Source organism: Pelodiscus sinensis, chromosome 2 (genome assembly GCF_049634645.1).
Source record: "Pelodiscus sinensis isolate JC-2024 chromosome 2, ASM4963464v1, whole genome shotgun sequence".
Lineage (NCBI taxonomy): Eukaryota > Metazoa > Chordata > Testudines > Trionychidae > Pelodiscus > Pelodiscus sinensis.
This window is the reverse complement of record NC_134712.1, coordinates 114089671-114114033: the sequence shown is the minus strand read 5'-3', so window position 1 is coordinate 114114033 and position 24363 is coordinate 114089671. Positions and strand designations below refer to the sequence as shown.

At 43.1% G+C, this 24363-nt stretch overlaps 1 protein-coding gene and 1 long non-coding RNA gene across 4 annotated transcripts in view; one reads left to right on the top strand and one right to left on the bottom strand.

Moving 5' to 3' along the window:
- The window catches only part of LOC112543993 (uncharacterized), a 44106-nt gene extending 35512 nt beyond the window's left edge, over positions 1–8594 (top strand). The window contains exon 3 of the long non-coding RNA XR_003087290.2: positions 6634–8594. This is a non-coding gene — a long non-coding RNA (uncharacterized LOC112543993). The remainder of the gene's footprint in view (positions 1–6633) is intronic.
- RPP40 (ribonuclease P/MRP subunit p40) overlaps positions 1–24363 on the bottom strand; it is a 215569-nt gene that overhangs the window by 50874 nt on the left and 140332 nt on the right. The gene's annotated exons all lie outside the window — the stretch shown is intronic.

Sequence of the window (24363 nt, the reverse complement as noted above, 5' to 3'; positions counted from 1 at the left end):
GTCTGCCCCAGGTGTCCCCAAGTCAGCCGCTGCTGATACTGATCAGCGGCTGACTCCAGGAAGCCCGAGGCAGAGCTGCTCTGCCCCAGGCTTCCTGGAGTCAGCCGCTGGTCAGTTTCAGCAGCGGCTGAATCGGGGACAGCTGGGGTGCCGCCGGGTTGGTCCCGCAGCCCCGAGGGGCAGCACTATGGGACCTACCCGGCAGCGCTCCAGCTGCTCTGCCTCCGGCTTCCCCGATTCAGCCGCTGGTCAGTTTTAGCAGCGGCTGAATCGGGGAAGCTGGGGGCAGAGCAGCTCAAATGGTCCGGCTGCCCGGAGCACTTCCGGGTTCCTGATGGTGCAGGACCATCAGGAGTGCCGGACCAACAGATGCCGGACCATCGGAGTTTTACTGTAATTGCTAACTAACACCTAACCTACAAATACAATCTAGAAAGAATGCTAAGGTAAGTGCTTGCTAAGCAAGTGATCATAGTTCCAATGACCATCACTGACAGCAAAAAGGGACTAAGAGAACATCAAGTCAACAGGGATCTATTTCCAAGGGGGCTCCATAGCTGACCCCACGGGAGCTGCTAAGGGAAAACGCACATGGTTGGAACTGACTCAAAGAAGAACAAACAGCTTTGCTTTCTCCCATGCTGCCCCTCATGTTTGTATGGAGTCCCCCCATGCAGACCTGAAGAGCTACCATTCTCCTTCAAAACCCTGCTTTGCCATGTTACCTTAAAACAAATCTTGACAACAGTTAGGCTGCTGGGGTACTGAGACCTCTCTCAGTACCATCCTGTTGTCTCCTTGTACTCCCCTAATGTCTGCATCCATATGTTGTCTTGTCTCATCTCATTCTTAGACAGTAAACTCTTTGGGGGCAGGGTCTGTCTCTTTATTCTGTGTCTGTGAAGCATTTAGCACAATGGGATCATGGTCCACGAATAGAGCTTCTAGGTGCTATGGCGACGAGGAGTCCTGTGGCACCTTATAGACTAACTGAAGTGTAGGAGCATAAGCTTTTGGGCAAAGACCCACTTCGTCAGATGCAGGTAATGGAAATTTCCAGAGGCAGGAATAAATATGCAGGCCAGGATCAGGCTGGAGATGACGAGGTGGATCCAATCAAGGAGGATGAGGCCCACTTCTAGCAGCTGATCTGGAGGTGTGAATTCCAAGAGAGCAGAAGCTGCTTTTGTAGTTAGCAAGCCATTCACAGTCTTTGTTTAATCCAGAGTTGATTGTGTCAAACTTAAAGATGAACTGTAGCTCAGCAGTTTCTCTTTGAAGTCTGGTCCTGAAGTTTTTTTGCTGCAGGATGGCTACCTTTAGATCTGCAATTGTGTGTCCAGGAAGATTGAAGTGTTCCCCTACAGGTTTTTGTATGTTGCCATTCCTAATATCAGATTTGTGTCCATTGATTCTTTTACGTAGGGACTGTCCTGTTTGGCCGATGTATATAGCAGTGGGGCATTGTTGGCACATGATGGCATATATTACGTTGGTAGATGTGCAGGAGAATGTACCAGTGACAGTATGGCTGATCTGGTTAGGTCCTGTGATGGTGTTGCTGGTGTATATATGTGGGCAGAGTTGGCACCGAGGTTTGTTGCAAGGATTGGTTCCTGAGTTCGAGTTATTATGGTGCGGTGTGTAGTTGCTGGTGAGAATATGCTTCAGGTTGGTGGGTTGTCTGTGGGCAAGGACCGGCCTACCTCCCAAGGCCTGTGAAAGCGAGGGATCATTGTCCAGGATGGGTTGTAGATCACTAATGATGCGTTGAAGAGGTTTTAGCTGGGGACTGTAGGTGATGGCCAGTGGTGTTCTGTTGGTTTCTTTCTTGAGCTTGTCCCATAGCAGGAGGCTTCTGGGTACACGTCTGGCTCTGTCAATCTGTCTCCTCATTTCCTCGTGTGGGTATCGCAGTTTACAGAATGCTTGTTGAAGATCTTGTAGGTGTAGGTCTCTGTCTGAGGGGTTGGAGCATATGCGGTTGTACCTCAGTGCTTGGCTGTAAACAATGGATCGTGTGGTGTGTCCGGGATGGAAACTGGAGGCATGCAGGTAAGTATAGCGGTCGGTAGGTTTTCGGTATAGGGTGGCATTGATATGACCGTCACTTATTTGTATCGTGGTGTCCAGGAAATGGACCTCCCGTGTAGATTGGTCCATGCTGAGGTTGATGGTGGGGTGGAAGCTGTTGAAATCACGGTGAAATTCTTCCAGAGTCTCCTTCCCGTGGGTCCAGATGATAAAGATGTCATCGATGTAGCGTAGGTAGAGAAGGGGTGTAAGTGGATGAGAGCTGAGGAAGCATTGTTCCAGGTCAGCCATAAAAATGTTGGCGTATTGTGGGGCCATGCGGGTGCCCATAGCAGTGCCACTGGTCTGGAGGTATATGTTGTCACCAAATCTGAAATAGTTGTGTGTGAGGATAAATTTGCAGAGTTCAGCCACCAGTTGTGCTGTGGCATCATCAGGAATGCTGTTCCTGACAGCTTGTACCCCATCTGCATGTGGGATGTTTGTGTAGAGAGCCTCTACATCCATGGTGGCTAGGATGGTGTTTTCTGGAAGATCACCTATGCACTGTAGTTTTCTCAGGAAATCCGTAGTGTCACGGAGGTAACTGGGAGTGCTGGTGGCGTAGGGTCTGAGCAGAGAGTCCACATAGCCAGACAGTCCTTCAGTGAGAGTGCCAATGCCCGAGATGATGGGGCGTCCAGGATTTTAGGTGCTATGGTAATACAAATAATTTTTCTCCCTCTTGTATTATGTGTAAATTACGTTTGAGCTTGCTTTATAAATGCTATGTACACTTGGAGTGAATCACAGCCACCTGTGGAATAGAGGGCAGCATCTAACTGACATGCAGTTCTCTGTGTAACAGCTGAGGGGTAGGGCAAGAGAAGCTTAGGCTAAAGAAAGCAGCAGAGGCCAAGTCTCTTTTTTTAAAAAGGAGTTTAATGTTTAGCTTCTAAATCCATATTCAGCCAACAAAATAAGTGACCTGATTTTCATAAGGCAGAGTGCCCATTAGCTCCCATTGAACTATTAACTTAGGGAGAAAAAAGAAAGCTCAGCTTGTGGTTACTGAAGTAGAAGAAAAAAACTTGGCATAATATATATAAAGTATGTACACCTATCTATTAGATAATATGTAGCCTCTGATATATTACACTGTATAACTGACTGCATTTCTTCTGAGTGCCTCAATGCAGCAGAAATTTAGAGAACAATATCAAAGTTCAATATTTTAAACTTGTATTGGCTTACTTAAAAGAAAGCTTGCAGCTATTAAGGTTTTCTTGCAATCCACTCCCTACAGCAAGGGTGGGCAATAATTTTAGATGGGGGCCACTTCAGAAATTGAAGTGGCCCCTGGGCAGCCCCAAAACGGACAGGGCCAGGATACTTCTGTATTTCCCCACCCACAGACCCTGACTGGCCTGGGGGTGGGGAGAGCATGTGAAGTCTTTGTCCTTACCACCCCCCTCAGACAGAACTGTCAGCTGTTCTGAACAGGTGGTGGTTCCTTCTAGGCGCCCGCACTCCAGGCAGCTGGAGACTTTGCATGCTCTCCCTGCCCCCAGGTCAGTCAGGGTCTGGGGAAGCACCGGAAGCCTCTCACTCTCTGCCCCCGCCCTGCAAGGGGTGCCATGCTTAGAGTCAACCCTGCCAGTTGAGCAGCAGCTAGTGATTGACTAAGCACCACATGCCCCTTGCAGGGCGGAAGAAGACTTTGTGCACTCCTCCGTCCCCAGGCCCTGAATGGCATCTGCCAGATGAATCAAGCTGCTTGGCGGGGGGCCGCATCTGGCCCGTGGAGGCCCTTTTGCCCACCCCTGCTCTATAGTGTCACAAATGCAACTTTGCCTTAAGGATCTCGATGGCTAACTGGTAGTAAGGCTTACTGGTTCTGGTTAACTGGTTGGGGCTGGAGCTGCTCCCCACCCGCCATGGGTTAGGGGCTGGACTGGCCAGCTGGAGTAGCCCCTATGTATGGCAGGTGAGCTGCTGCTCCCCCCCAGCCACCTTCCCTTTAATCAGTTAACCAGTTAAACATTACGTTTAATCGGTTAACTAATTAAACGGGACTTTACATCTCTTCTTCAATAAATAGGGCCCATCTAAGAAATGAACAGTTGCCTCTTGATAAATAGCCTGGTCTGAAACTCGTAAAGCACTGGGTTTTGGACTGACTATTCACTGATGGGAAGATTGATGTGTCTCTCTTAAAGGAATAACAGCTTTTCTTGCCAGCAAACATTCCACTCCCTCAGCATACAGAATTAAGTCAACAAAAGCTCACAAATAACACTGATTAATAGGGAGTAGATGTGGTATACAGAATATATGAAGAGGCAAGCTGTGTACACAATTTAGGAAAAGCCATTTTGTTCCACACACAAAAAATATATGTCAACAAATGGAATTTGTAGCAGGCAGACCACACAACATGTGGGTTATGTGGTAGGATACACAGTAGTTATTACTGCTATATTATAAACCCTGCCATGACATTTAACAATAATTTATAATATGCTTATCACCGTGAAATTAAATACCTAACAAGCTTTAAAAAATATTTCACAACAAACATATCTGTCTTGGAAGAAAGGAGTGAACTTTCTACAGGAAATCAATATTGTTCATTGGCAGCCATTCTGCACAACAGGCAGTCCAACAAAGTTGGTCCAATAAAAGATTCCCCCCTTTACCCCACCTTGTTACCCTGCACAACAGGGAAATTTTACACTTCTAGGACAGTATCAAGAATTTGTTTTCTTTCTTACAGTAATTTTGGGAAATGGGAGTTTTATCTGGCCATGAAGGAAAGCAAGGGAGGATGAATTCTAAACTCATCCATGCTGCAACTTCAGCTTTGGAGTAGAGCCATGCGCAGATACAAAATTTTTATCCGCAGATGCATATGTATCCAGAAAAATGAGTTGTGGATATCTGCACTGACATCCGCAGAGGCCCATGGATATAAAGCAGATAGGTTCAGATGTGCAAAGTTCTAAATACAAAATTTGTATCTGCATCTGCAAAAATGAGTCATAGCTATCCTCATCAATGGATATCTGCAAATTTTCAGGGATCTACTTTGGAGGTCTCCTCAGTTGACAATATAAAACACCCTAATTTCTGTCTCCCCTCTACTTTGCTGCATCAGGTTTTTAAGAGGCAGCACTTCCTGTTATGTCAGTGACTTCTACTAGATGGTTCAATTCAGCTTTGTAAGAGATGTTTAGTTTTGAAGTAGAAGCCTGGGGAGTGTTAAATATTAGCATTTGTGTTTGTATCACTTGGGGTTGGGAGAAGTGAAAGGGAGAATGGGCTGTTAAATCCCAGCCAAATCTACAGTAGATGTTTCTGAGGTTAGTTAAGTAAACTAGAGAAGAATGTGTCATTCATTATAGCTTAGTCACAGATTCAGACACTACAATTTCTTTTTTAAACTGTCAACTGATCACTCGTTTTCTGTTCTCCTCTTGAGATAAGATTTCCTGTGTCTCTATGCTGATATCTGAAACCTTGCATTGCATTATTTAAATAATCTGTGTATGCTGTCATGGATTTAAAGGCTATTATATACAAGGCAGTTTATTACTTTCCCCTCAAATAAGTTAATTCTGCTTCTACTTGTCTCTTAAATTAGGACACCAGGCCCTCCTTGTCCCCCATTTTATTAAAGGACGACAATGTCTCAAGACTGAAACCTGAACTGTAGCTCTTCCTTTTCTCAAATGAAGAGGTTGAATGTCTGACTGTCAGACAAACATCTAAGGTCTTGGCCATGTGGAATATATTCGGATTAAGCCCTCTGTGGCCAGGTGCGGATGTAGCTGCACTGGTGAAAATCTCTAATGTAGAGAAGGGAAGCTGTGATTTTCACTGGCCCTCCAGAGGAGCACCACTGTGGCATGTTGTGGCTTCTTTTGCTTACACTAGGGGGTTTATATTGGTGGTGCTATTCTGAGGGCTGGTCACTCAAGAAGACATTCTTTAGACACGACACACACTAATTCCTTTTATAGTTGTTTAGAAATTCCAATTCTCACACATCCCCACAGCAGTAGGACTGCAAGAGTGTTTAAATACTTTGGTATTAATTCCCAAATTCCCAATAAATTCTTCTACAAAGATATTCTGTTGGCAACGAATCTAATGAAAATGTTTTACTAGTGTTATGTCATTACCACACACTCATTCTCTCGAAGCATGAAAGAGTTAAATGGCTATTTACTGTGCTCTTTCTTCAGCAAGCATGTTTGTAGTTTATACACAGTGAGACATTCACTCTTTTGGTAAATGGCTGGAAGCCAAGGTACAGAGGTCAATGTCACAGTATTTTCATCACAGTTCGTTTACCACAAGCGATGGCTGCTAGAAAATCTTACCATTTGCTCCACAAACCTCCCTTCAGTTTTTTTCTTATCCTTTCTATAATTTAGACTCTAGTCCTCCATGAAAAATTATAGAATAAATATGTGAAGGAACAGAAGACCAAAGTGTTGATAGAAATAGAATTACTTGGTGTTTAAATATTTATATAGTCTCAATATAGTCATGTATATGTTCAAAATGTCCATTGACTTTAGTGATTACAACATTTTTACTCTCTTTGTTCTGCAGAGCTAACAGCTGAGAGAGTGAACTGGATTCTTTTGTTCATCAGAGTTGTAACTGATTGGAGCTTAAGAAATAATTATGCAAAACTATCATAGGTGTCACTGATAATATAACTTGGACAGAACTTTGCAAGCACTCTCACACACATTTTCAAAGCAGAAGCAAAAGAGCAAGAGCCCCAACCTGTTTCTTACCATGCCTACCAACCACCAAACCGAGTTCAGCTGCCCCATGCATTCAGTTTAAAATGAAAAATTTTCTCAGCAGAGTGATTCATTCATTGAAAAAGAGTTAACCTTCAGTGTTTCACAATGTACCTTCTCTGTCTACCCTTGATTTTTTTCCCCATTGCAGCTAGAACAATGACTTATCTGCACCCCTAGCTCCTTCCTTACAGATCAGAAAGTGAAAAAAAAATCTACACAGTATGAAATGTTTAATGAGCTCATGCAATCTGCCTGCACTGATAGAGCTCAACTGAATACATGGAGGAGAACGCTGCTAGATGCCATTGGGAGAACAAAAAAGCATGCAAGTAACATGAGCATAAGATGCAGGACAAGATGTTGAGGCTCATAGAGGAACCAACAGAACTGATGAGGAACCTGATAGAGGTGAAGGAAAAGCACCTGGAGTACAGAATCCCCCTGCACCTATTGGTAAACCACCAATTCCTCACCAACTTCGATGGCCTGCTCTCCCTGGCATCTTAGAATCATGGGGTGGTGTCAGGGAAAGGCCCAGGAAGACTTTCACTCAACTCCCAGTGACGTCTCCTGGAACAGAAGTCTGACATTCCCACAGTTCTGATTGCTACACAAGGGACTGTAATAAGTCACTTTAATTCTCTCCTTCCTCCCCCATCAGACCTTTTTACCATAAACTCTTTTTCTGTCTCTGTTCCCTGTGTTTCCTAAATAAAAATGTATGATTTCAGAAGAACAGAATCTTTATTCTTTGTATCCACTGTGTTTGGAGGGGAAGTGTCTACAGGTCAGTACATGTACACATCAGTACATGTTAAAAGCAACCGTCAAATCATTGTCTGGTCATTCATGACATTGGTGTTCAAAGCTTCTCTGATGCACAGCACCCTTTAATGTGCTGTAATGTCACGCGCTATATCGCACCCGCGCCAACATCGACTCCCCACCCAATGACTGCCAGAAATCCCTTCAGGTTCCAGAGGAGTCCCCTATTTATTGACATAGTTTGCTACACACTTCCGGGTCAATACATCTTGCACTGTAAGATCAGCCCCACAGCACTAGCCAAATCCCTCCCGCTAACGCAACACGTGGTGAGGGAAGGGGGACCTGGGCCTACCCTCACTCCAGGTCTCGACCCAGGACCCTAAAGGTGGGGAACTCTTCCCTGGCTCGGTTGGTGGGGTGTTACCCCTAAATGCACCAACCCTCGGGTGTCCACTCAGCCCTACCCTGGGTCAATTCCTTCCCCCTCTGGGGCATCACCTGTCCGTCCGACAGGTTACCTTTCCTCCCCGTCTCCCTCTGCCGCTCCCTTTTATAGCCCACTCCCAACACGCCTTCCTCCCTGTGCCTGTGTTGGCCCCTCCCCCTGTGTACACCGCGGGGGTGCCCGCTGACATGGGAGCATCCACACTACCCTGCAGGCTCCGCCCGCTCCTAGAGCTGCCACCGTTCTCTCCTGCTGGTGCTGCAGCGTCCTACCCGTGCAGGTCACTCCCCTGCTGCACCTGCCCCCTCTGTGAGCGGAGGCCATCCTCCTTCCAGGACAGAACAGAGCCCAGCGCAGAGCCCGGCGCATGCTCCACAAGAGCGGCACCATGTTTTTTCTGCTGCAGCCCTTGCCGCGCTACCCCAGACGTCCCCCTGCCGAGAGCGCGGGGCGCGTCTAACCCATCACAGTGTTCTCCTTACTGCCCTGGTGTCTGGATGATCTGCCTCAACCCTCCACTATGCCAGAAACTTTTCCCTCTTACTTTTGAATATATTATGTAGCACACAGCAAGCATCCACAACAATGGGAATGTTGCTTTCACTGTGGTCTAATCTAGTGAATAAACTCTGGAAGCATTCCTTCAAATGGCCAAAAGCACATTCTACCATCATTCTGCACTTGCTCAGCCAGTAGTTGAACTACTCCTTACTGCTGTCTAAGTTGCCTATGTATGACTTCATGAGCCCTGAGAGCAATGGATACGCTGGGTCTAAAAGGATCACTATTGGTATTTCAACATCCCCAGGCACAGGCATGTTAACAAGAAGAAGGTGATCAGAGAGGGTGTGCGGCCCCTAATGGATGAAGGTGGTAACCTAGTGACAGATGATGTGGGGAAAGCTGAAGTACTCAATGCTTTCTTTGCCTCTGTATTCACGGACAAGGTCGGCTCCTGGACTTCTGCGCTAAGTGACGCAGGATGGGATGAAGATGGACAGCCCGTGGTGGGTAAAGAACAGGTTAGGAACTATTTAGAGGAACTATTTAGAAAAGCTAAACATACACAAATCCATGGGTCCGGACTTAGTGCATCCGAGGGTACTGAGGGAGTTGGCAAATGTCATTGTGGAGCCTTTGGCTATTATTTTTGAAAAGTCGTGGAGATCGGGAGAAATCCTGGATGACTGGAAAAAGGCAAATGTAGTGCCCATCTTCAAAAAAGGGAAGAAGGATGATCCAGGGAACTATAGGCTGGTCAGTCTTACCTCGGTTCCTGGAAAAATCATGGAAGGGATCCTTAAGGAATCCATATTGAGGCACTTGGATGAGAGGAAAGTGATTAGGAATAGTCAGCATGGATTCACAAAGGGCAAGTCGTGCCTGACCAATCTGATTAGCTTCTATGATGAAGTAATTGGCTCGGTGGACATGGGGAAGTCAGTGGATGTTATATACTTTGACTTTAGCAAGGCTTTTGATACGGTCTCCCACAATATTCTTGCCAGCAAGTTAAGGGATTGTGGATTGGATAAATGGACAGTAAGATGGATAGAAAGATGGCTAAAAGGCTGGGCCCAGCGGGTAGTGATCAATGGCTCGATGTCAGGATGGCGGTCGGTTTCTAGCGGAGTGCCCCAAGGTTCGGTTCTAGGACCGGTTTTGTTCAATATCTTTATTAATGATCTGGATGAGGGGATGGATTGCACCCTCAGCAAGTTTGCGGATGACACTAAGCTGGGGAGAGAGGTAGATACCCTTAAGGGCAGAGATAGGGTACAGAATGACTTAGACAAATTGGAGGCATGGGCCACAAGAAATCTGATGAGGTTCAACAAGGACAAGTGTAGAGTCCTGCACTTGGGACGGAAGAATCCCAAGCATAGTTACAAGCTGGGGACCAACCGGTTAAGTAGTAGTTCTGCAGAAAAGGACCTGGGGGTTACAGTGGATGAGAAGCTAGATATGAGTCAACAGTGTGCCCTTGTAGCCAAGAAGGCTAATGGCATATTAGGTTGCATTAAGAGGAGCATTGCCAGCAGATCCAGAGATGTCATCATTCCCCTTGATTCGGCTTTGGTGAGGCCGCATCTGGAGTATTGTGTCCAGTTCTGGGCCCCCCACTACAAAAAGGATGTGGACGCATTGGAGAGGGTCCAGCGGAGGGCAACCAAAATGATTAGGGGGCTGGAGCATATGACTTATGAGGAGAGGCTGAGGGACTTGGGTCTGTTTAGTCTGCAGAAGCGAAGAGTGAGGGGGGATTTGATAGCAGCCTTCAACTTCCTGAAGGGAGGTTCCAAAGAGGATGGAGAGAGGCTGTTCTCAGTAGTGACAGATGGCAGAACAAGGAGCAATGGTCTCAAGTTGTGGTGGGAGAGGTCCAGGTTGGATATTAGGAAAAACTATTTCACTAGGAGGGTGGTGAAGCACTGGAATGGGTTACCTATGGAAGTAGTGGAGTCTCCATCCCTATAGGTGTTTAAGTCTCGGCTTGACAAAGCCTTGGCCGGGTTGATTTAGTTGGAACTGGTCCTGCCTAGAGCAGGGGGCTGGACTTGATGACCTTCTGAGGTCTCTTCCAGTTCTATGATTCTATGATTGGCAATTTTTAGTCTAAGAAGAAAGTCCCATCTTGCAGCTTTCTGGAATTCCTACAGATCATGTTGATGTTGGTGAAATGGCCTTTGTGATCCACCAGCACCTGCAAAACCATTGAGAAGTACTCCTTGTGGTTTATGTACTCTTTGGCAAGGTGGTCAGGTGCCAAGATAGATAGAATGCCTATCCCTATCATTCCACTATAATTAGGGAATCCCATCTCAGCAAAGCCATCCACTATGTCCTGTACATTTCCCAGAGTCATTGCCTTTCCTAGCAGAAGGGTATTAATTGTCCTGGCAACTTGGATCACGGCGGCTCCCACTGTAGATTTACCTACTTCAGATTGATTCCCAACTGACCAGTAACAGTTTGGCATTGCAAGCTTCCATAGGGCTATTGCCACTCACGTCTTAACTGTCAGAGTGGGTCTCATTCTGGTATTGTTGCACTTCAGGGTGGGAGAAAGCAATTCACAAAGTTCCATGAAAGTAGCCTTACACATGTAAAAGTTTTGCACCCACTGGTAGTCCCACCTGTCTGTGCTTGTCTCTCAGGACCAGAATCGGCATTCCACTCTCACAACAGGCCCTAATGCTTCCAGCACCAGCACTCAGTGGGTTCCTGCCTGGCCTCCTCACATTCTTCCTTGTGCTGGCGGCTGCTGGCTAGGCCATGTTATATTCTCTGGATGGATAACTGGGGAAAAAACGGTGTGAAAAGATTGTTCGCTGTTGCTTTTTGATTGGGATGGAGGGAGGAGATAAGTGCATTATGGGAAGCTGACAGGTACCCAGAACCACTGCTGCAATGTTTTTGTCCTATCAGACATTGAGAGCCTAACCCAGAATACAAAAGGGTGTCAAGAACTGTGGGATGAAAGACTGATAAAATCTTGCTAGTACCAATCCAAGAGTGTAAGAAGCTGTGTACAGTTCAAACTTCATTGGCATTCCTCCACTAGCCCCTTCAAACCAGGTTGACGCCTGATATTTTTGCCAGGAAGATCTAGTGGTTGCCCTCATCTAGAAGACCAATATGACAAGTACAGATTCGAGGAGTCCTCGGCTGCAGAAAGCAAAATTAGATTGGGTCCAATGGTGAGATCTCAGTTGTTGATACCTTTCTTTTTTTTACACAACTTCTTGAAAACAATAAAACCATAGGTTCTCACCCCATTATCTGAAGAATATGAATTCTTATATCTTGGAAACCACTTCGTATCTTGTGGGACACTTTTACAAGACAATGGCTCCTTTCAGTATGGAATTTTGTATCAGAGTTTGCTACAGAGAGAGGTTTAGAGGCCACATTACTGGTGTCTGAAGAGACCTTCTGGAGAAAAAGCATCCCAAACACATGCTCTACCAGAGTCCTAGGCGGGAGATGGTGTGGGAGAAGAATCTTTAAAGTCTTCTGTGTCCTTTTTGAAGGCATCACAACCTTGGGCTGAATGCTTTTCCCTAATGCCTGGAAGGCATTTTTTATTCTTCTCTGATGTGGTGAAAGAGAAACATCTGGCATTTTCTCAAGCAGATCTGCCAACTTTGAAAATGACTCAGAAACAGATTCTGCAAACTACACACAATAAACAAAGACTTTTGAGTTTGTACTATATCCACCAATGGACTATTTACAAGTAAACAACTACATGTAAAACTAACATGAATGTGAAAAGAAAAGGTTGTCTCAATGACTTCTCTAACAGATGTATAATGAGGAATTAACAAGGGGCCATTAAAATAAGCAAGGCATTTAAATCACTTGTTCTACAGAATGCTGGGATTGAATGACATATGTTTCACCTCCAACTGGTAATTTTTGCTCAAAACGGTTCTGTGGTCACACAACAGTGTGTCCAGTATCTGAAGCATGTCTCTGTAGAGCCAATATTTTTGAAGAAGAAGCTACTGCTGGTAAGGCACTCCTTTTCCCCAAACTCCTTCATAAGACAGAAATTATATGGTTAAACTCAAGAAAAAGCAAAAAATATTAAATAACTTGAAATAACCATTAAGTTTCTCTCCAGTCATTTCTTGTTATTCATTTTTTATTTGGAAATTAAGATTTACTATAAATAGTATGTCTGGAATTTAAAGTCAAAGCTCACCATCAACTCACTGCAAGCAACTAATCATTTCCTTACAGAATACAGCAAGTAATCGAATCTATAACATACAGGTATATTTGCTATATATTTTACTTGATTAATAAACAAATTGCAGTTAAAAATTGCTCTCAGGTATGGCTAGAATGTTTCCTTTCTGTCCTCATAGGCAAAAAGAAACCATATTACAATAGACATATTTAACAATTGTGTACAAAGATGGTTATTTCTGTAGCGTAGGCAAGTAGTGGGGAGCGTAGACGGGGAACAGAAATATATTTATTAATAACTTTGGGTCATAATACTAGTTAAGACAACAACTAACATGTAAATGAAGACAGGAGCAGAACAGTACAGAAATATAAACAATATCATAAGAAAGTAACTTCCTTTTACTCTCCTGATTTTCTATTTTAACAATTATTTCCTAAAATTGTTTAGCTGAAAAATGCCATCTCATGAGGGACAACAATCTTTTCTATGAATTGCAGATGATGAGTTGAAATTAATTGATGAGCAACAGATGGTTTAACATATTAGCACTCTTTTTTCTGCATTCAAATGCAAATGTGTTCAATGCTTCTCTTTTTAACCCTATAATTAAATATATGATTTAGTCATGATTATTTTTAGTAAAAGTCATAGCCAGGATATGGGCAACAAAAATGGTTGTGACCTGCCCATGACTCATACTAGAAATACCTGTGATTAAATCTTGGGGAGGAAGGGGACGTGTGGGTTCACTGCTGCAGAGGGGAGTTGTCTGGGGGAACCCCAGCTTGGGGGGAGGTGCCCAGGTACAACAGCACCAGGAGCCAGGAGTTGCAACTGCTCCAGTCACCTGTCAGGGTATCATTGCAAGGGGGGGAGGGGGGGGAGCTGCCTGAAGAGCAGCTGGTGTGGCTATCCCCGGGGCCACATGAGCAGCTGTCCCTGGAGCTAGAGACTAGCTGTCCCTGGAGCTAGCTGTCCCTGGAGCTAGCCATGGATGGGTTCAGCTATGCTGGCCGCTGTAGAAGCCATGGAAAATCATAGAATATGTGACTTCCAAGACTTCTGAGACAGAGTGCCCTACATATAATAAATGCGCTCTAAAGAGGTATAGCTTGGTGTTAGAATCCAAAGTCATATAATTTGTATCCTTTCATGAAGCAATTTTATGATGTATAAAAGAATGTAACAGATTTAAGGTGCTTTTTTAAACAAAATATCTTTGTCTATTCTGCTAATCCTAGAAGACTCCATGGATGATAAAGAACTAATATTTATATTAGAGAAATTAAGCAATTAAAACTTATTTACAAGGGAAAACTCTGAAGCCAGTGCATTTGCACCTGCAGATAGCACTGATGAATTTGGCTCCTAATCTCATATGAAAAAAATTTCCATTAAAAAGATTATCCCTCTCCCAAATTAAATGTAGAATCCAGTTTTATTAAAAATCACCTCCCAATACACATGAAAAATAGTAATGTATAGGCCATCCTCGCTATAAGTCCAAGATACGTTCCAAAAAACTTGGACTTATAAGGAAACAACTGAAAGTGGGGATTCCCCCCCCCCCCCCCCCATGGCTAACTTCCATTTGTGCAAACTTTTTTTTGTGTGCGCAACTTAAGAGTGGGGAATGGGAGGATTTATAATGCATCAGTTCCTACAAGCGTCAACGACTATAGTGCAGAATGGATGTATACTGGGGCAACTGTACAGGGTGTCCCCACTATAAATGAAAGTTGACATATGAACTAATTACAGACACACATCAGAGTAATCTATTTACTTTTAATATCCAGAAACATTACTTATAATTTACTACAGGTTGGACCTCCCTGGTCCAGTACCCTCAGGACCTGAATGGTTCTGGATGAGGGATTTTTCTGGACCAGAGCAGGTCATTTCAGAGGCCGCCCCTAATGCTCCTCTTCCTGCTTCCTGGCTCTCCCCCCAGCCCAGCTAAGCCATGCGCTGGCTCCTTGCGCTCCCCCACAGCCCAGCTGAACCATGTGCCCTTTCCCACAGTCCAGCTGAGCCATGCGCCAGCTCGTGGGCCCCCACCCTCCTGCAGTGCGCCAGGACTCTCTGGTCCTGGAACATCTGTGGTCATGCTGGACCATGGATGCTGCCAGACCAGCGAATCCTAGATTTTAGAGCTGCAACCTGTAGTAGATTTACCCAGTGTTGTTTGGGTCCTTAACTCAATTAGTTTTTTTGGAAAATAAAATTAAAATGTACATGCTCTGGGGTGAGGTTGGGGATGAGAGGTGCAGCAAACAGGCTGCCCTGGGGAGAGAGGACAAGCCCTCTCTCCTGGCAGCAGCTTAGGACCAGGTGAGAAGTGCCTTTCTATGGTCACTGCAGCTCCAGCAGGCACAGACAGGAGAGGGTGCAAGACCCCTGGCCAGGGCAGATCCAGGCTTGTCTGCCCACTGTATTTTCCAGCCAGAATGAGGAATGCAGCAAACTATGCACTTTTCCCTTGCTCCCTGATGAAGGGCAACAGTCAGCAAAATTAGGAGGTAAAGTGGGGGAAGCTTCAGTTCTCCCGCCACCCTCTGTAAAGGACACCTAGGAAGTGGGAGGCTCAAGGCTGGAGCAGTTCCAGATCAGGTGGGACGGGGTCAGCTCCTTTTCACTTGCCAGGTGATTGTCTCTTTTCTGTACCCTTTTATGAGAAGCAATACCATTCTAGACACACCCCATTTTCCTGGCACAACCATATCTTTACCTTGCGTTAAATTATGATAAGAAAAAGCTGTATATTGAATTTGGTGGTCCTAGCTCTTACCGCCCCCCCACTGAAATTAGATATGCTATGCACAATATATATTCAGAATGAATACTATTCACAATTCCTATGGGTCTGTTTAAAGTTATACTGCATTCACTGAATGAAAGCAATGATGTTCTAAATAATATTTATTTTTAATGCAAAAAGTTTATCGAAGAACAATACACACATCAAGTTTAGCACGCCCTAACTTGGCCAAAAACCACAAACCAGAAGTTTAGTAGTGATTTGCCAAGTTTCAGTTTGTATTGATGTTAAATATGTTTAAAAAACACAGGCTTGGGTTTTTTTTAGAAAAGAAAAACATCCCTGAACTGAAACCAAATGTTATCAGAAGAGGTGTGATTGGGCACTTGCATTCATAAATTTTGCCAATTCAACAGAATTAGAATACTTTTGAAACACGATCTTGAAGACTCTTTCCCTATTTCTGGTGATTCCATTTCTGTTTCTGTAGGAACTGAAAAGGAAGTGAGGAAGAGCCAGAATCAGAGAAGTTAGAATAGAACTCTTGTAAGTTTTCAGTAGCTGAGGCTGAGTGCTACAAATGCAATCTTCATTGTCAGAAACATGAACAAGTATTTGGAGCCCAAACTTTTCTAAATATGTCTAAAACCGTTCAAAGGTTTGTGGCAAGAAGTAGGACAAACTATTATTTTTTCAATATCTATATGTAATGATCTGAAAGAAAGGTTCTGAATTGCCATTCAAATGCTAAGTATTATATTTCTGTAGTTAACTAGGACACTTAAGTAGTTATAACCTTCATGATGAAATGGATGCTATATTACACAATACCCATTTAATGCTTGTGTCTGGAGAGAATCAGACCTTCCACAGTAACAACTACTGTATGTGATCACTTGTATGTAATATTTGTATATGGTGGACTAAGTGATTGATGACTTTTACCTTGAAATACTGATTATTTCATAAAAACAGAGAGTGGTAATGGAGTATTTTTTTAAAATGTGCTAATATCCTCACAAACAGAGACCCAGCCTCAGCTCCAAAGAGCATATGAATTAAACCTAATATGATGCAACAAACTAGGGTCAAATAAGAAAAGAAGAGTAGCAGAAAGATAAGACAAGATTGTATGTTCTCTCAGTAAAAGGCATGTATCAATCCTGATGGTTAAGGTCCTTTATTTTTATTATTTGCTAGTTAAATTCCTTCCTTCCTGTTTTGTAGGCTTTTTGTCGTAAGTCCTTAGATACTACAGTGATGGGAGTTATAAAAAAAATTAGAAAGCAGATAGAGGGTGAGAGCAGACACTTAAATAAGTTTTGGGAGATTAAATCATAAAGGACAGCACAGTGCAGAGGGCCTGGAACTGCCTGTTAGAGGCAGAAAAAGCATGGGTATAGTTTGGAGCATACTGTGCCCCCAACCTGCAAGCCTAGGGCAAGCACAGAATTCCCTTCCCTCCCCATGTGCAGCCCATTGGCCTGACTAGAGCTGCCCCCTCCATACATAAGACAAACTACAGCTATGAGAAAAGGGGGCATTCACTAATGATATGAGGAGGATAATCTTTAAAAGATCAGATAGCAGGTCAAATATAAATAGGGATTGAGTGAACCTGGACAACAGCAGCAAGAATAAGAAATTTAAATTTGATTCGAATATATACAAGGAGGAAATCTATCTACAGAGAAAACTCTTTGCTTCTTTATCTCTACATCTCCTCTTCACCCTCCATCTCTCTCTCCTCAAAAGGATTAATGAAAGGCAGCAGGGATGTCTTGCTTTTTTGAATTTGACTATTTGTTATTTTTTATTCAAATAATACATTTGTATTTATTGTAAAATACACCGTCATGTTTCTGCACTGTGATTAGTTGAATACTATATACAAATATAGTCACAATATACACACACCCAAAGCTGGCATCATAACAGGATAATATTTCAGCCCCCCTCAGTAATATCTCTCTAGATCATTAATTATGAGAGATTATTTGGGAATGAAATACTGAACCAAATCTAGTCCTTGGGGATTTGTATAAATAAATAATACATATGCTTATGTTTTGGAGGAGAGAGAGAAAGTACTTTCATAGCACTAAAAGGCATGCACATAATGTGAACCACTGTGAAACGGAAAGGAACTGGCATTTGCACAATAAATAGCACTCAAAATGTAAAGACTTTATTTTGACAGCATTTCTATTTGAAGTCAGATATTAGAAATGCAGGGTGCTGGAAAGATCAGCTTCTCTATCCTTTCCCTCCCTTTCCTCCATGTGATAAAAGGAGCAAACTAATTGCTGGTGAGGGTTGCAAATCTGAGCTATAAAGTCCATTCACACAGCAAAACAGTTTGCATGATGATTTGGGTCAAGTCACCATTATCCAAGGCATTTACACTACCATGTTTTTTTTCCTCCTCTTTTCACAGTTTTACTGCATAACCTTACATTCATAAATCTCAGAGGGGTAGCCATGTTAGTCTGTAACTTAAAAAAAAACAACAAGTAGCAGCTTAGAGTCCTGTATTTTGCTTCAGCTACACCAGACTAACACGGCTATATTTCTATTACTATATATAGTATTATGAGCTTTCATGGGCCCAATCTACTTCTTCAGATGAGTTACATTTATATTCATCCCTGTCTAGTTTAAAATAATATCCGTAAAATACCCCCTTTTGGGAAGTTATCCAAAACTTCTTAACTCATGAAACACAACTGGCTTTGAAAGTCTCCACAGAACCCCCATGTAAACTACTCACTGTGCAACATCATATTCCCCTTAAGTTTTAACAATACACAAAACGATCGGATTATCCCAAACAATACAAGATTTCATAATAATTTTAATAACTGTTTCTTCCCCATCCAGAAATGTTGCTTTATTTCTACTCCAACAAATTATATCTGAAAATACCTTGCATCATATAGATCTGGGCATAGTATATGAATTATGACAACTAAAATATAATTAACATTCAGTTTATCATAAAAAACCTGGCTGGCATACACATACGTTTATGACAACCATAAAACAACTTCCTCATTTGGGTCCAATCCTGACATTACTCAAGTCAATGGGAGTTTTATGATTCAAAACTTATTCAGACTTTTCTGATTCAATATGACTTAAAATTAACTTTCCTTTTCACTTCATTTTTAGGAAGTGAGAGATATTTCTACTGATGACAATTGCAGTACTCAAAACACATTTTTGTGTGTGTATGTACCTTTCTTTTCCCAACCCCACACAGGCAAAACTGAACAGTGAAACAAAAATAGTTATAAACAAAATCTTACAAATGCATAAAAAGTGCAATGAAAGTGCAAACTGCATTCAAATAATATAAAGTGCAATCTTCTAAGGTTTAAACACCTCGTCACACTGAAGTCAGTGGGAGTTGAAAGCACTCAGACTGTTGAAGGATTGAACCCATGATCCAATTAACAGCTAACAGCTAATAGAAATATAGAGTACGGTAGAACCTCAGAGTTATGAACACCAGAGTTACACACTGACCCAGTCAACTACACACCTCATTTGGAACTGGAAGTCAGAGCTGTCTTGTCCATAGGACAATTTGGGGCAGCCACTCTATGCCCTGCATTTGGGGGACCCCACTGTGGCTACCTCAACAATGCTATGGACAAATTCCAGGTGATTATTTGAGTGCCTGGCATGGGGTGGCAGTAGGGATCATCTCCCATCTGCACTGACTGGCGGCAGGAGCTGGAGTGGTCCTGCAGCCTGCTTCAGCTCATGCTGCCATGGGCAGGGCTGGGGGCGAGGAGGGAGGGGAAGAAAACCCTCTTGCTACCCTGCACCAGGCTGCTGGTAATTCCTCCAGTTTCCACAGCTCAGGGTAAGGGAGTGGAGGAGGGGTGGGGCCTGGGTGAAGGGGTGAGGTCAGGACAGAGCTAGTGTGGCCCAGGTCCCAGGGTGGTGGGCAGGTTGCCCGAGGGCCTGTGCCTGGAGCATGGGGGGGGGGGGGGCTGGTTGGTTGCCCCAGGTCCCACTAGGAAGAGCTCTGCTAGAAATACACAATCACGCAGCAGCAGAGACCCCCCAAAAAGTGAATACAGTACAATACTGTCTTGAAAAGAAGCATTTTCTTCTCTAAAGTTTCAAGCCATATTAAACTAATGTTCAGTTGTAAACTTTTGAAAAACAACTGTAACATTTTGTTCAGCGTTCCAAACAACCTCCTTTCCTTTCATAACTCCAAGGTTCTACTCTCTACAGAATTATTTGATTTTTGTATGGCTAAGCAAACTTATTTACTGGGGTGTAGGAATTTATGCGAAAGCTGCTGATTCAACAATCACAATAGGTTCATGTTGCCTTTACTTAATCAGCTTCTAAATAAAGTCAGGATAAGCATATTCAAGACAAACGTATTTCCTTTCAAGACGAAAGTTTCTTAGCTTTATTTCTGATGGTGCACATCTTTATTTAATTACTAAATTTAAGTATCTATTTTAAAAGAAAAGGAGATATCATTTAGATTTAATTTTAGTTGCCCTGAATCTTATCTGACAAATTTGTCATGCATAAAAGATTAGAAAAAAATCCAGTTAGCCCAAGAAACTTAGTATACCTTATTGCTAGAAATAAACATTCTCTGTCTTTCATGACTGGCATCCAAGCCCTTAAAATATTTCACAAGAAACATTGAGTGTAAATATTGATGGCGGCATACTTTGAGGACAAATATACGCAGTGAGCTATCAATTATTATGGAAATGTGTGTGTTTGCCAGAATTTCACTTGGGCACACACACAAAATGCTAAGCAAGAGATATAGCCCTGTAATAGAATCTCTTTAAATAAATACATTTTTAAACACATGCTTGGTATGCATTTAAAACTCCACATTGTTGTACTCTGAACATCTGGCCCATTTTATAACAGAGCAAGGCTAACATTTATTACCAGGGCACATAACAAAGGCTTCTAACTATCAAGGAACAACAAAAACATTCAAAAATTTTTTTTTCAAAAAAGAATAGTCAAGAATTCCCCTACAATATACAAGATTTTTCAAAATCAGAGCATTAGAAACTCTGGTTTTTCCTTTCTTCAGAAATGTTGAGGCTTGGATAGAACCAGAGGTCAAACTGTATTTTAAAATGTGGTGGTACTTATAAAGTCTCAGTCTCTTTCAGAAGTAATGGTGTTAAACATTTCTTTAATATTTAATTACAAATTTGCGCATTCAAATTTTCTCTTGACATATTACAAAATTAAATCACAAGAAAAAGAAAAAAATTAGCATAGTTTGTCTTAAGAAAATACGAACTCTAGACATCTTCTTGTTTCCAAATATGAGGCTTATGTTAGCTCATATAAACTTTTATATATTTGTATTTTTAAAAAAATGTCTGTAAGGGTCTCCACTGAAATATTTTTCTGATAAAAACACTGCTGTTGTGGCTACTACAGTATTTGGCTGATTTGCAAGTATGTTAAGAATGAATCAAGTTGAATTACAGTGTAAAACAGACTTTTTAAACAGACTAACAAACCGTGGTCATCTGTTCTGTACATACTCTCACATGAACAATTTCCTTCCTTATCTAGATTTGCATGATGGATCAGAGCAGATTTTTTTTTGCTCATCTTTCGCTCATTTTAATATTGTTAAAAACAGTTTCTGAAAAACAACATGAGCCGAGATGCGCTCTTCAAACAAAAATAAAGAATAAAGTTCTGGAAAACACACCATATCCTTCCTTTCATGTCCTCAGACATGCACAGACTCGGGTAACCCCATTTAGCCCTTTGGAACTAAAGACCGCCATATTAGGAATGTCCATTACAAAATGTTGCCTAGGCATTTTAGGAGTTATCTGTATATGCAAGGTTCTTCAAAATCCTGAACAGGGAACAAATAAAAACAGGCACATCTATATTATACCGCAGAACTCAGTATATCAGTTCAAAGCCAGACTGGGGTTAGAGATTAAAAGTTGTCACCATATGATGACCATATTCTGAAAGATGTGAGATGCCTTTGCTGGTCTCAGTCCAGTTCCCAAAGACATATGCCCACATCTCAGAAAACACTACTACAATTGTTGTGCTTTATTGGCAGCATCAGCAGAGCCTCCTCCCTCCCCCTCCGCAGGCTCCTGCCCTGGCTGGCCCCTCCGCAGGCTCCTGCCCTGGCTGGCCCCTTACCTGCCTCTAAATCGAGTGTGTCCTGATGCTCCCCTGCAAAGTCTGTGCACCTGTTTAAAAGTGCCTGCTTTAAAGCAAACATAAGAACATAATGGCCGTACTGGGTCAGACCAAAGGTCCATCTAGCCCAGTAGCCTGTCTGCTGACAGTGGCCAGCACCAGCTGCCCCAGCGAGGTGGACCGAAGACAATGATCAAGTGATTTGTCTCTTGCCATCCTTCTCCAGCTTCTGCAAACAGAGGCCAGGGACACCATTTCTATCCCCTGGCTAATAGCCTTTTATGGACCTAACCTCCATGAAATTATCTAGCTTCTCTTTAAACTCTGTTATAGCCTTTACAGCCTCCTCTGGCAAGGAGTTCTACAGGTTGACTACATGCTGTGTGAAGAAGAACTTTCTTTTATTAGTTTTAAACCTGCTACTCATTAACTTCATTTGGTGTCCTCTAGTTCTTCTATTATGGGAACCAATACATAACTTTTCTTTATCGGCCCTCTCCACACCACTCATGATTTTATAGACCTCTATCATATCCCCCCTCAGTCTCCTCTTTTCTAAACTGAAAAGTCCCCGTCGCTTTAACCTCTCTTCATATGGGACCCGTTCCAAACCTCTAATCATTTTAGTTGCCCTTTTCTGAACCCTTTCCCCAGCACTGGGGAAGACTTTTTATGAAGGTTGCCATCTTCACTATACTGGTTTTCCCAATTCTTCCATACTTAGTATCACACTGAAATATAGACCTGCCTTGACATTTCCCAGAACAATGGAAATGAGAGGTCAATCAGAATTTGGAATAAAGCTGGGAAATAATCTTCTTTACTGCTGGAAATAATATAGAATTCTAATTGGAGAAAACTCCCACATGATTGTGGGAAGGATATTGAGAGTTTTCATCTCTGCACACCCATCTGGGCAGGATGTGGGTGAATTCTTTGGAAATCACTGAGAAGTCTGAACTTGATTAAGCAGATTCAAGAATATAATATTGGTTATTTATTATAGGTTACATTACAGAAAACAAGATATCTGCCCCCTAGGATCTTTTAAACATTACTGTTCTTAATATGGTGAATGTCAACCTGGGCTTAATTACCCAAAATAAAATATAAGTAGAAACTTTACAAATTAGCTTTAAAGGAAGGAAACTTTCAGTAATATCCTGCCAAATGGAGCAGGCTTTTGGAAATCATGAACATGGAAGTACAAACATCTTATTGCCAATTACAGTAAAACTCCTAGTCTGGCACCCAATTGTCTGGCACTCCCGATAGTCCGGCAACAAAATGGCAAGCGCTCCTGACGGAAACTGGAACTGTTCAGGTCAGCCACTCTCCCGTGGGTTACAGCAGGGAGGGGAGGTGTTTGGCTCTGGGGAAGAGAATGGGGGAAGGGGCATTGGGTTACTCCCAGCCAGCTGATTGAAAAGCTGGCCACTCAGCACACATGCCCCAGTGCCTGGCAGAAGACGTGCGGCTGCTCCAGGACCCAAGCATAAGATTTGGGGGTAGGGAAGGGCGGATTGGGTTACAGCAGGGAGGAGAGATGTTTGGCTCTGGGGAAGGGGATTGGGTTACGCATGGCATCCCAGCCAGCTGATTGAAAAGCCGGCCCCTCAGCACAAGTGCCCCAGTGCCTGGAGGGAGATGCGGGGCTGTACTGGTGGTTCCGGAGACCCGAGCATAAGGTTAGGGGAGGATTGGTTTGGGAGTATGCAGTACTTCCTGATACTCTGGCATATCCAATAATCTGGCACCACCTAGGTCCCAAAGGTGCCGGATTATTGGAAGTCTACTGTATGTGGTAAAAGCATGGCTTCGGGATATACATGACCTTTGAGATATCAGTGAGATAGAAGGTTAAAAGGGCCACACACAAGTAAGAAGAAAAAAAAACCCACCACCCAAAACCTCCCTCACTGACAAGGCCCTGAACTGAGAAAGACACTTCCCATATTCCCCTCACACACCAGAGCCAAGGGGGGTTTCAGCCTAGTAGATTTTGTGTGTTCTGCCCCATGGTGGGATACCAAGGGGGCTGGAGTGCCATTGCGGGCTCCCCATACTGGAGGGGGGAGGCCCTGAGCCTTCGGGGCCGCATCCGGTTCCCAGGCCTGAGGTTTCCCACTGCTGGCCTAGACATTTATATTTACTCACGCTACACAGAGTCTGGAATAACAGCTGGAGCTTTTTAAACAAACTCCCTTTGGATGTATTAAAGTAATAATAAAATTACCAACTTCTCCTCCCACATTATACAACAAAACAATTTTACTATAAGAAGGTAGAGACAGAGAGGAAGGTAAATTGACCCCCCAAATCTAAGGATTAGGAGAGAAGAATTAGCCAAGTAATGGGAGAACTTTGTTTGAACTCAAGGAAAAGAAGCAGATGTACATGTAATTGAGCAACTGTTTTACCATACCCACAGTTCCTACTTCTTAGAAAAACAGTGATTTTTATATTTGTTTATGGATTATTATTTTGGCAGCAGCATATGGAATGTAGAATTGTTCCTACAGATAATATTAATGGTGTCTTTAGCCCTATGCGTGAATCCTAAAGGAAGTAGTGCTGAAAGCTCAGAGATCGGAAGCTGCAAATAACCGGACTGTCCGGGCCAATACCGGACACCTTGCAACCCTACTCATTCCATATTCAT